Raw genomic sequence first — 11,445 nt, forward strand, 5'->3', positions numbered from 1 at the left:
AAGTTTATAAAAGTCATTTGATGTTTATTAGTTTAAAAATGAGTTGTAGATACATAATTATAACTTATTAATATAATATTAAATAACAATATCAATAATAATTTAGGATTAAACGTTTTTTTCCAAGTAACGTAATTAACTAATTTACTAATTAATTAACTTAAATGTTTTGCATGAATTCTTTTAAAGAAATCATAAATATTAGTTTATGTTGAAATAAAATAAACAATAATTAATTTACTCAATTATTAATTTAAAGATATGAAGTATGCTATATCTATTGTGAAATATTTTAAATAAAAGAAATTTTATAAATCATCTTATTAAAAAGAAATTTTATAAGTTTATGATGATTAACAAATCATAAGATTTAGATAAATATATATTCATGCTTGTTCTTGCATAATAACTAGGTTTGATCCAAGATTTAGAAAAATCATAGTGTTTATCCAAGATTTTTATGATAAAAGTAACATGATCATGAAGAACAACTTATGAACAAGTATGAACATTCAAGATAAATATCAAAACAATAGCTATAAAATGGATGAAATGGTAAAAACTTACTTTTTAGTGCTCTTAAGCTTAAGAAAATAATGTATTAAGGTGTGAAAATAATGGAAGATTTGTCTTTCTCAGTGAACATTGTGTCCATTCCTTTTAACTTAAACACACGTCCAGTAGAAGGTTTATAAGCAACAAGATTGACGAAACGCATAAAATCCTCATCTGAAATCTTTGGTTTTTCAGATTTCTTTTCTTTAACCTTAACAACCTTTTATTTCTTTACTTGAGGTGCATTTGAACCATACACAGCCTCCTCAAATTCATGAGGTTCACATAAAATGTGAATTGAGCTTGGAATGTTCTGATTCTTGTTCACAACCTCAAGCTCAAATACATCCTCAATGATTACATGATCAACATTTTCAACAATGACTTTGTTGCTATGAATATGAGGTTTTTGATAAGGCACTTGAACATTAACCTTGTTATTGTTAACCAAATTTGAATTTTCTTCAACAAAATCAGAATTATTGACAATTTCCTTTTTCTCAGCAAAAGGATTTTTGAGTATAATCATTTTGAAATGGTGGTTGAATTTCAACAAATACCACACCTCTCTTTGAACCTTTTTGCTTACCAGACACCTCAATAATTTCATCAAGCAAAAATGAAGAATTTCGAAACTTGTCCAATTTGATTTTAGATCTATGTTTAAGAATCTCTTGAATTTGTCAAACATTGATTGTCATTTTAACAGACAATTCAGCTTTCAAATCATGGTTACTTATAGACAAAGCTTCAATTTTCTCCCTAGATCTCATTTGTGATTCTAGAGATTGTCTATATGTATCTTTGAGTGAAGCCAACTCTTTCACCAACAAACCATTATGTTGCTTCAATGATTCTAACCTTGGCTTAACAGTTTTACAATCAACACAAGTCACATTTGTAGATGATTTACTAGAAGAAGAACTGACCTCGTCAAATTTAGCCATGCATGTAAAAGAGATTAGTTGAAGAGGACTTGAATCATCAGAATCTGAATCACACTTTGTTTCATTGTCAGATGACAACTCACTATCACTTGTATCTTGACCATCTTTGTTTACTTGAGCATTGCCAAATTAGCTTGATTATCATTGCGTAACAATCTTTGAGTCCAATCAGTTCCATCAACATTGTAAAGAAAAGCTTGTGATCCCGAAGCAGAGGGTTTACTGGTAGAAGATTTATCAGAAGGATCATCCTTTTTCACATAACCTCTATCTTGATTTCTTGGTCCAGTATACTCTTTCTTTGGCTTATTACATTCTTTAGCAAAATGACCAAATTCTTGACAATTATAACACTTGACTTTCAATTTATCAAACCCAACTCTTTTGTTCAATGATGGTAAATCTTTACCAGTTCTTTGCATAAACTTCTTCACTTTTCGCACAATCATTTCCATATTACACTTAAGATCCATAAGTTCCAAATCATCTGGATCTATTTGATCATAATCTTCATCGGTTAACTCACTTGTGGCAATCTTGCTACCCACCAAATTCTCATATGATGTCATGAAAGCACATAGAAATGAGAAGTTCTACTCAGCTTCTTTCATGTTCACATTTGGTGGTGTAGGGAAACTGCTTGTAGAAGAAGAACCACCAGAGTTTTCATTGAATCCAGATGCCATAAAGCATACCTTAGGATCACTATAATTTGATGATTCCTCATTTGCACTTTGAGTGAGAAATGCAGTGATCGGTGATGCAGTGCTACTTAAAGGCATACTTCCTCCATAGAAAGATGGATTTTGAATATCTTTTGATAATTTTTGACATTTCAAATCATGTTCTCTATCTTCAATCTTTTGCATGAATTCTGAAGCAGTTAAATCTTAATTTTTGAAGTATACGTTTTCCTTCAAAATCATTAGAAATGTTGAATATGAATTTGGTAAATAATTCTTCACCGTATCAATTTTGTCAGATTCAGAAGGTTCCATCTTTAACATATGCATCTCAGCTATCAGATGATTAAAACGAGTAAGCATTTCTTTAACAGTCTCACCTTTTATCAAGTTAAAATTTCGAAATTGAAATTTCAACATCACTTTCTTGCTCTCTTCGGTGTTTCCCATACTTCGCATCTTGATATGTTGAAACAACGAAGCACATATCTTAATACTCCCAACTTGATGAAAGATTTTTTCAGGCAAAGCCATGGTCAAAGTAGAATAGGCTTTAGTATTGATCTCTAAAGCTTTCTTTTCATCATTCGAGTACTGAGAGAAAGCTTTTGGAGTGAAACCACTAGTTTCATTTTTTAGCATCGGAACTGTATAGACCTTATCAAGACATCTCAAACAATCAGGATGCACGAAACCAAGATGTGCTCGAAAACGAGGTTCCCATTTGGCAAAATCACTAAATTTCATCAAACGAGGGCATTTTGAATGAGATCGAATTTCCGCATCAAGTTGCAACATTTGTTGCATAAGTGCTTTTAGAGAAGGTAACACATAGAAACCAGCCATGTAATTGAAAAGTTTAAATTTAACAAGAATATAAACTTGAGGGTTAAAAGTGAAAAATCAGTTAACGAACTAGGAACAGTAACTTTGATGAATTGAATATAGAGAACGAACCAAAGACACGAACTAGTAACTTAAAGAGCAACAAACGAACAAGAGTATTCTAGCAAATTAGATTTCAACGAATTAGTAACGAATCAAGGATACGTCACTAACAGATCACAGACGAATCGGTGATTGCGAATCGATGATGAATTGTTGATGAATCATGATGACGAAATAAGAACAAATAAGTAACGAATATCTAAACGAATCAGCAGACGAATTGATAACAAATCAGATAAGAAAATGGGATGAATTAATGAGTCACGAATTAGGAATTAATAACGAATCAACTACAGTTGATTAGCAAATCAGCTACAGTTGATAACGAACAAGGTTGTTGAACAGTTATAACAAACTTAGCCACGTGGCACGAATATGTTTAGAATTGGTAACGAATTATGACACATAGGTAACGAATTAAAGAAGCCATTAACGAATCTTCAAGCAGATCAAGCAGATCTTCAAAGGAAATTCCAGAAATCTGGAAATTATCCGGATTCAAGAACAACCAAAACTCGAACACAAAATCGTATTATAACCTCAATTCTATACCAAATCGGCCAAATCGTAGCCCAAAATACTCGTAAACCACTCACAAACCCAAATATCTCAATCCCGTATACTTTAATCGATCAAACAAACATCAATTATCACAAATCTCATCCCTTGTTCCGTACACATACCAATCCAAACCAAAACCAGTCCAATCCAACACAAATCCAAAATTCAATCCACACACTATTACCTTAAACCTTCCCAAACACAATTCAAACCAAATCAATCCATAATCGATCAAACAAACATCAATTATCACAAATCTCATCCCCTGTTCCGTACACATACCAATCCAAACCAAAACCAGTCCAATCCAACACAAATCCACAATTCAATCCACACACTATTACCTTAAACCTTCCCAAACACAATTCAAACCGAACCAATCCATACTCGTGCAATTCGGATCAAATTCAAGAAAAATTTCAATAAAACTTAATAACAGTAAAAATAATTGAATAAACTTCAATTACTGAATCAATAATACTTAATCAAGATCAATCGAACAACCGAAAGCTCGGATACCACTTGAGAACACCTCAGATCCAATCAATATCAGTTATCATACCTTAATCGGATCTAGTTCATGATAAGCTATTGATTATGTTTAAATATATATATATATATATATATATATATATATATATTTATGTTTATAATATGTTAATATGTTAAAGAAGAATTGAGTGAGAGAGAGTTTTGGCGAGTTTCAATACGTTAATTCTCAAAACTTATATTAACATGGAATAAACACCCTATATATAGACGATGGATACCAATTCGTTACACGTCCCGTAATGAAATGGATCCAGTTCGTTAACTTACATGAATGAAAAGAAGAGCATAACGAATCTCTGATTCGTTATACCCCCATTCGTCAACATTCCATGACGAATGGGAACTTACATAATGAACTAACAATCCATTCGTTAAACATCCTTAACAAATGGGCTTTACATATAATGAACTAGTTAATTCGTTAAACATCCTTAACTAATTAACCATTACTTTAACGAACTAACTAATATTCCATAAATATCTTTTCATTATAATAAAGATAAATTAAAAACGATAATTACAAAGACTCGAGACGCCGAAACCACCATCAAGCCATTTGAAATGGATGTCAAACTCAGATTGGGTAACCACATAAGTTCTCTGAATCATGTTGGAATTCTACTGAGTCAGGAGTTAGTACAGCTTTTCTCAGCCATGCACATCCTACAGTTCATGCAGTTCATGGGGTCAAGATGTTTTCCGCTCAATCAACTCAAAACTCTGCTTTCAAGACTACTGCAACTCCACAAGCACCATCAAGTTCAAGTTCTTTCCAAGATACGGTTGATAAAGCTGTTGAGCAAGCATTAAAGGCTTATGGAATCAAGAAACCTGCATGCAGCCCATCCTACTCAACTCCTCAAGTTAATGATTCGCATGTGGCACTGTTTCATGCCTTCATGGCAAGCCACAAGGAGTTATTGCAAGGAAAACTACTACATCCTTCATTACAACAAGGAGACATTCCTGAAATCAACAAGGATATCATAAAGATGGACATCAAATATCAAATGGCCATGGTAGTTCACTAACCCTCTAACTTCATGAAGAAATATGTCAAGAACAGCTTCAGAGATTCAGATAGGAATGGAATTGGGTTTGATAAAGATAAGCTCCGATGTTACAACTGCAATGAGACTGGGCACTTCGCGAGGGAATGCACAATCCACCCAAGGCTACAAATGACATCACGATCACTGAAATGTCTGACAATGAAGGTGGGAGAAGCAGCGATAAAAGGCCTGATCATAGCTCCTCCTCCAAATCCAGAATTCCAAGAATTGGCCAAGGAAACTCATCTGAATGGAACTCTGGGTCCAGCTCGAAGGCCATGATCACTTTATCAACTAAAGGCAATAAGCCAGATTAGGAAGATGACCAATTCATTGAGCTAATCAACCCTCTAATATTTGCTGGGATGACATTATGAGTGAAGACCAACTCTCATCAAGCTCTGCTGCTGAGGCATATCAAACCGCCTCAAACATTCCCGAGGTACACAAACATTGCACTCAAGTTTGTATTGATAAAGTTGAGAACTATATAACTCATAATATTGCCCTGATAGATGAAAACCTTAGCCTTAGATGTCAGAATGAGGATTACAAGAAGGCTGAAAAGATCTTTACCACTAGAATTAAAATTCATAACAATGATATGGCCAAATAGAATGAGAAGTTGTTTTAGTCTGATAAACTAGCTGAATTTCATGAAAAACATGTTGTAGAGTTAAACGCTAAAATTGAAAAGCTAGTTAGACTTAGCACAAAGAAAGATGGCCATAGAAAGATTTGAGTCAGCCTATGATAAACTTAATGGAATCATTGGGGCATAGATTGGGGTGAAACAAAATACAGGTATAGGCTATGATAATACAACTGTTCCACCTCCTTTTAATGAGAATTATACTAGCCTACCTCATTTTGATTTCAATACCCCACCAGAGGATGAAATGGTCTATGGTATTGGTCATGTGCCAAAACCAAAGAGATTTGTTCCTCCTATCTCCAAACCGTTGATCCCATTCCTTCATCAGTTAGTTCTAATGGTAGTACATCTTCTTCAACGGGTCGTGTAGAAGAAGGTAATTGCGTGGAAAAGGACATGGGTTATGGAAAGAAAAGGGTTTTAAATTCACTTTTTGATTCAAGTGTGAATCTAAAACAATCATTTGATAACTCTGTCTGTAATAACGATATTGTTGAAAATATTTTGAACAATCATGTAATGTGTGAGAGTGTTGATGTTGGAAATTCTCAATATAATGTGAATGAAAATGATGGTCTTGTTTCTGACAGTGATTGTGAGACTGTATATGATGAAACTTTCACTAAAAGAAATGTGCATGAAAGGTGGTTGATGAGACAAACGTAACTAGTTGTTCATCAAAAGACTGTAAAATTGAGGGGGACTATAATAAAAGAAATAGTTTTGAAAATGAAAAGGCTAGCACATCAAGTAAATACGTTCTGCCTCTCAAAAGCTCTTTCTTTCAATCCACTAATTAATATGAACACCCTCAATTATATAATCACTTTGACAACAACTACATCATCAACAAGATTATGTTAATTCATTCTATTCAAATGTTTATGAAGATCGAGGTTACAGATTAGATAACCTTCATGCTCCTTTACAAGCATCACCTTTTTCACCACACTATGTATATCTTAGTTCTGTAGGCACTCTAGAAAAAAGTGTTGGTTTGTGTGTGATAATCCTTCTCACCTTACAAGACATTGCAAGAACTGGCATAGACAACAAAGGGAAATGAACAATCAATTTAATCAGTTCCGTTCAAAGGCTGTACCAAGCTCAAGAACTGATCAATCTGATAGTTCTTCTAGTGAAATGGATGTGAGATCCAAGAGAATGTGAAAACCAAAAAGCATTTTTGTATAACCAAGAAGGAGAGAACAAAAAAGGGTTCTAAGACTGAAAAGTCAAAGAACCCACCAAAAAGAAATGTGAAAAGAAGTCCAAATATTGAAAGATTCGAGGATTTATTTTTAAAACCAAGAAGAAAACGGTCCAAAAAGTCTTCTAAAACCAGGAAACCTGCATCTACATGGGTTCCTAAAGACTGTTCTTCTGACTCTAACACACCTCTACACTTCATAATTCCAGAAAATAAGATAACATTTGGTAAATTTGTAGTTGATTTTCCTGAGACAACTAAGTCTCGGGAAACCGTGTCTAATTTGCCGGTGACATGGGAGGAAATATCACAAAGAGAAGAAGGTATCAAACGGAATCTTGACGTGTGATGATATAAATCTTGTGGAACATCTCAACCACAATCTGCTCAGTGTCTCACAAATTTTTGATCGATAGTATTCCACTCTATTCACATAAAATGAATGTTTGATCTTAAAACTAGGTTTCAAAGTCCCTGAATAATGGATCTTGATGCGTACTCCAAGGCATAATGATGCTTATATATTAGATAGGAATAGCTCTTACTTACGTAAGAACGCTTCATGTTTAATATCCAAGGCCTCGGAAAATGACTCATCTTTATGGCATAGACGTCTTGGCCATGTAAACTTTTAAAATTTAAACAAACTAGTCAACGGTGAGCATGTGAGGGGATTGTCTGTCAAAACCGTTTCTTGCATTGAAAAATGTATTTCTTGCTCCAAATGTAAACAACACAAGCCTAGGCAGTCAATAACATAGATTCTATTCTTCAATTGTTGCACACGGATTTGTTTGGTCCAATTCATCATTTGGCAATCGAGCGAAAATCCCATTGTCTTGTGATTACTGATGATTATTCTTGTTGTGGAGAGGCAGACAGACTAGAAGGTGAAATGCATTAGAAGCGATAATAGGACTGATTTCTGCAACAAAGAAGTGGATGAATTATGTCATTCAAATGGAATAGATCGCCAATCCAGTGCTCCATACACTCGGCAACATAGTGGAGTAGCTGAACGTCACAATCGAACGCTGATAGAAACTGGGAGAACTATGTTGTTAGATTCCAAACTTCCATTGTTCTTTTGGGGCGAAGCTATCAATGTTGCATGCTTCATACAAAACTGAGTGATCATCAACAAGCGTTTGAAGAAGACTCCTTTTGAAGTTTACTACAAGACTAAGCCGCAAGTCAAATACTTCAAAATATTTGGGTGTCCATGCACCCTGCTCCATACTGGTGCTCACCCAGATCCTAAGTTTGCTGAAAAGGTCGATGAGTGTTACTTTGTTGGATATGCTGCTAATAAAACTGCTTATCGTGTCTACAATAAGAAGACTTAAGTGATTATGGAATCCTTTAAAATTGATTGGCAAGAGCTTAACGCTACTGATTCTCGCACGAGACCCAACTGGTTGTTTGACTATGACTACCTATTCAATAGGTTCCTGGCATGTCTATCCCACCCTCTCCAGTTTTCAAGTTCCAACTAATGTGCCCGAACGACTGTTGATACAAACTCTTGTCAACAATTTGTCTGATTTCAATATTTCTGCGGGTCTGTCCAACATATTTGTACCGCCTGCACTCCCTCCTCCAATAAATAATAATCCAGCTATCAATAAACCTGCTCCTCAATCGGTTGATTCAACCGATCCGGTAGCTGTTGAAGACGCATATGATTCCGATTCAGATGACTCGTTCATGTCATCGACAATGTGGAACAAGTTCATAAAGAACCTGCAGCAAATGTTTAAGCAACACCAAGTGTAGTAGAATCTGTTGCCACACCTCCCTCTTCTGACGAAATTGTATAAGTTGTTGCTGATGATGAACCTGTTGCTGGTGAATCTGATAACACTGCATCAACTCCGGTTCCTGTAATTGTTGTTCCATTTGGTGAGAATCTCTGGGATGAACCCATTACACAAGAATATCTGGTTGTTCTAATCAATGCTCCTCGCATATTCCATCCTGTTGAAAGTTTGACGGTTGATCTTCAAGTGAAACCAATCACACAAGTAGAAGACATACCCCAACGACCCATTCATCAGTCACATCCCACCAAAAACATCATTGGTTCTCCCTCAGCCGGTATCCAAACAAGGAGCAAGTCTAGTACTCTTAACATTTGTCTTTTTTGTTTGTTTTATTTCACAGGTTGAATCGAAGGACTACAAGGTAGCTCTGAAGGAAAACTCGTGGGTTGAGGCAATGCAAGATGAGTTGTTACAGTTCAAGAAGATCAATGTGTGGAGGCTGGTTAAGATGCCAGAGAACAAGAAACCAATTGGGACAAGATGGGTATTTAGGAAAAAAAAGGATGATAAGAGGGTGATTATAAGAAATAAGGCACGACTGGTATATGCTCCTGTAGCTAGGCTCAAGGCAATTCGTCTCTTTCTCGCCTATGCTTCATACAATAGCTTCAAAGTGTATCAAATGGATGAGAAGACTGCTTTCTTGTATGGTAAAGTGAAAGAAGAAATTTATGTCAAGCAACCACCAGGTTTTGAAGACATGAGCATCCGGATTATGTTTACCGACTCGATAAAGCTCTCTATGGCCTTCATCAAGCACCTCTTGCTTGGTATGCTACATTAGCAGAATATCTTTTGAAAAATAGCTATAGAAGAGGTGTTATTAATCAAACACTCTTTATCAAGAAGGTAAAGGACGATCGGATTCTTGTCCAAGTATATGTTGACGACATTATCTTTGAATCTACATCTGATAAGATGTGTAGAGAGTTCGCAAAAGTCATGCAAAGTCGGTTTGAAATGAGCTCATTGGGGGAGATGACTTTCTTCTTAGGACTTCAAGTTGAACAGAAATCGGACGGGATTTTAACACATCAAGAGAAATACGTTCGTGACATTGTTCAAAATTTTGGTTTCAAGGACTCTAATTCCTTCCTTACTCTGATTTCCGCGCGACCTGTGCTAGCTCCAGATCCATCAGGAAAACCAGCCGAACAACACCTTTAATGGTCTATGATTGGTTCACTGATGTATCTCACTGCCAGCAGACTGGACATAATGTTCCCTGTCTGTCAGTATGCAAGATATCAATGCAATCCAAAAGATTCTCACTTAACCGTTGTTAAGCGTATCTTTCGGTATCTGAAGGGAAAGCTTCGATTAGGTCTTTGGTAGCCCAAAGACTCACCTTTAGTACTTCATGCCTACACTGATAGTGATTATGGGGGATGCAAACTTTACAGACAGTCAACATCGGGCGGATGTTGGTTCCCGGGATTCCGGTTGATTTCTTGGCAATGCAAAAAGCAAGTCACAATATCTACCTCCACTGCTAAAGCATAATACATTGCTGCCTCTGCTTGCTGCTCCCAAGTGATCAGGATCCAACATCAGTTGCTGGATTACGGTTTGAATTTCTTTAACACCCCTATCAAGTGTGATAATGAGGCAACAGTTTATATTGTTGAAAAACCGGTCCAACACTCTAATACAAAACATATGGATATCTGAATGCATTTCATTCGTGATTGTTATGATCGGAAACTTGTCAGTATTGAATGTGTTGCCTCGGATTGCAACTTTGCTGATCTTTTTACCAAAGCCTTTAATCGTGCCCGATTTTTGTTTCTTGTTGAGTCATTGGACATGAACTCATTTTATTAAATTTGATTTATCTTTTTGTACGTTTAATATTGTAAATATTTTAAAATATTTCACAATTTTAGAGGGAGAAAAACAAAATTAAGTCACTTGACTTTACCAAAAATATTCTATATTTATTTTATTACATTATAATCAAAAATTTCAAAAATATTTTCTGTCGTTTAGAAGGAGCACCTTCTTAGAGGAAGTCGGATATGTTAAAATTTATAAAAAGTTCGAGAAATTGATCCGACCTTTGAAAATGATGAAATTGTCTTTAATGATCCTAGCACATGAAAAGAGTATATCAAAAGTCAACAAGATCATTGCATAATGTGTAGATTGGCTTGATAAACAAGTAAATGTCAAAGTGATATAAACTTAAATTTCCGTCTATGCTAGTGGTTACACACTCATGAATCGATTGTCGAATCCAATTTAAGTCATATCCATTGAAGGCAAAAATGTTATTAGTCAGTCATACACGAGCCTGTTAGTGATTGATCACCAGAAAACTTATTCTTTCTTTAAATAGAATTATTGAAAATCAAAATGATGAAACAGAAAAACTGCAAAGTGCTTAAAAGAATTTAAACTCAACACAAAATGTTGCTAATTAACAAACAAAAAGGGGTATATTAGAACTAGGTAACGTG

Source organism: Bidens hawaiensis, unplaced genomic scaffold, assembly GCF_021521415.1.
Source record: "Bidens hawaiensis isolate Kalapana, Puna unplaced genomic scaffold, B.hawaiensis_p1.1 tig00013297_1, whole genome shotgun sequence".
Lineage (NCBI taxonomy): Eukaryota > Viridiplantae > Streptophyta > Magnoliopsida > Asterales > Asteraceae > Bidens > Bidens hawaiensis.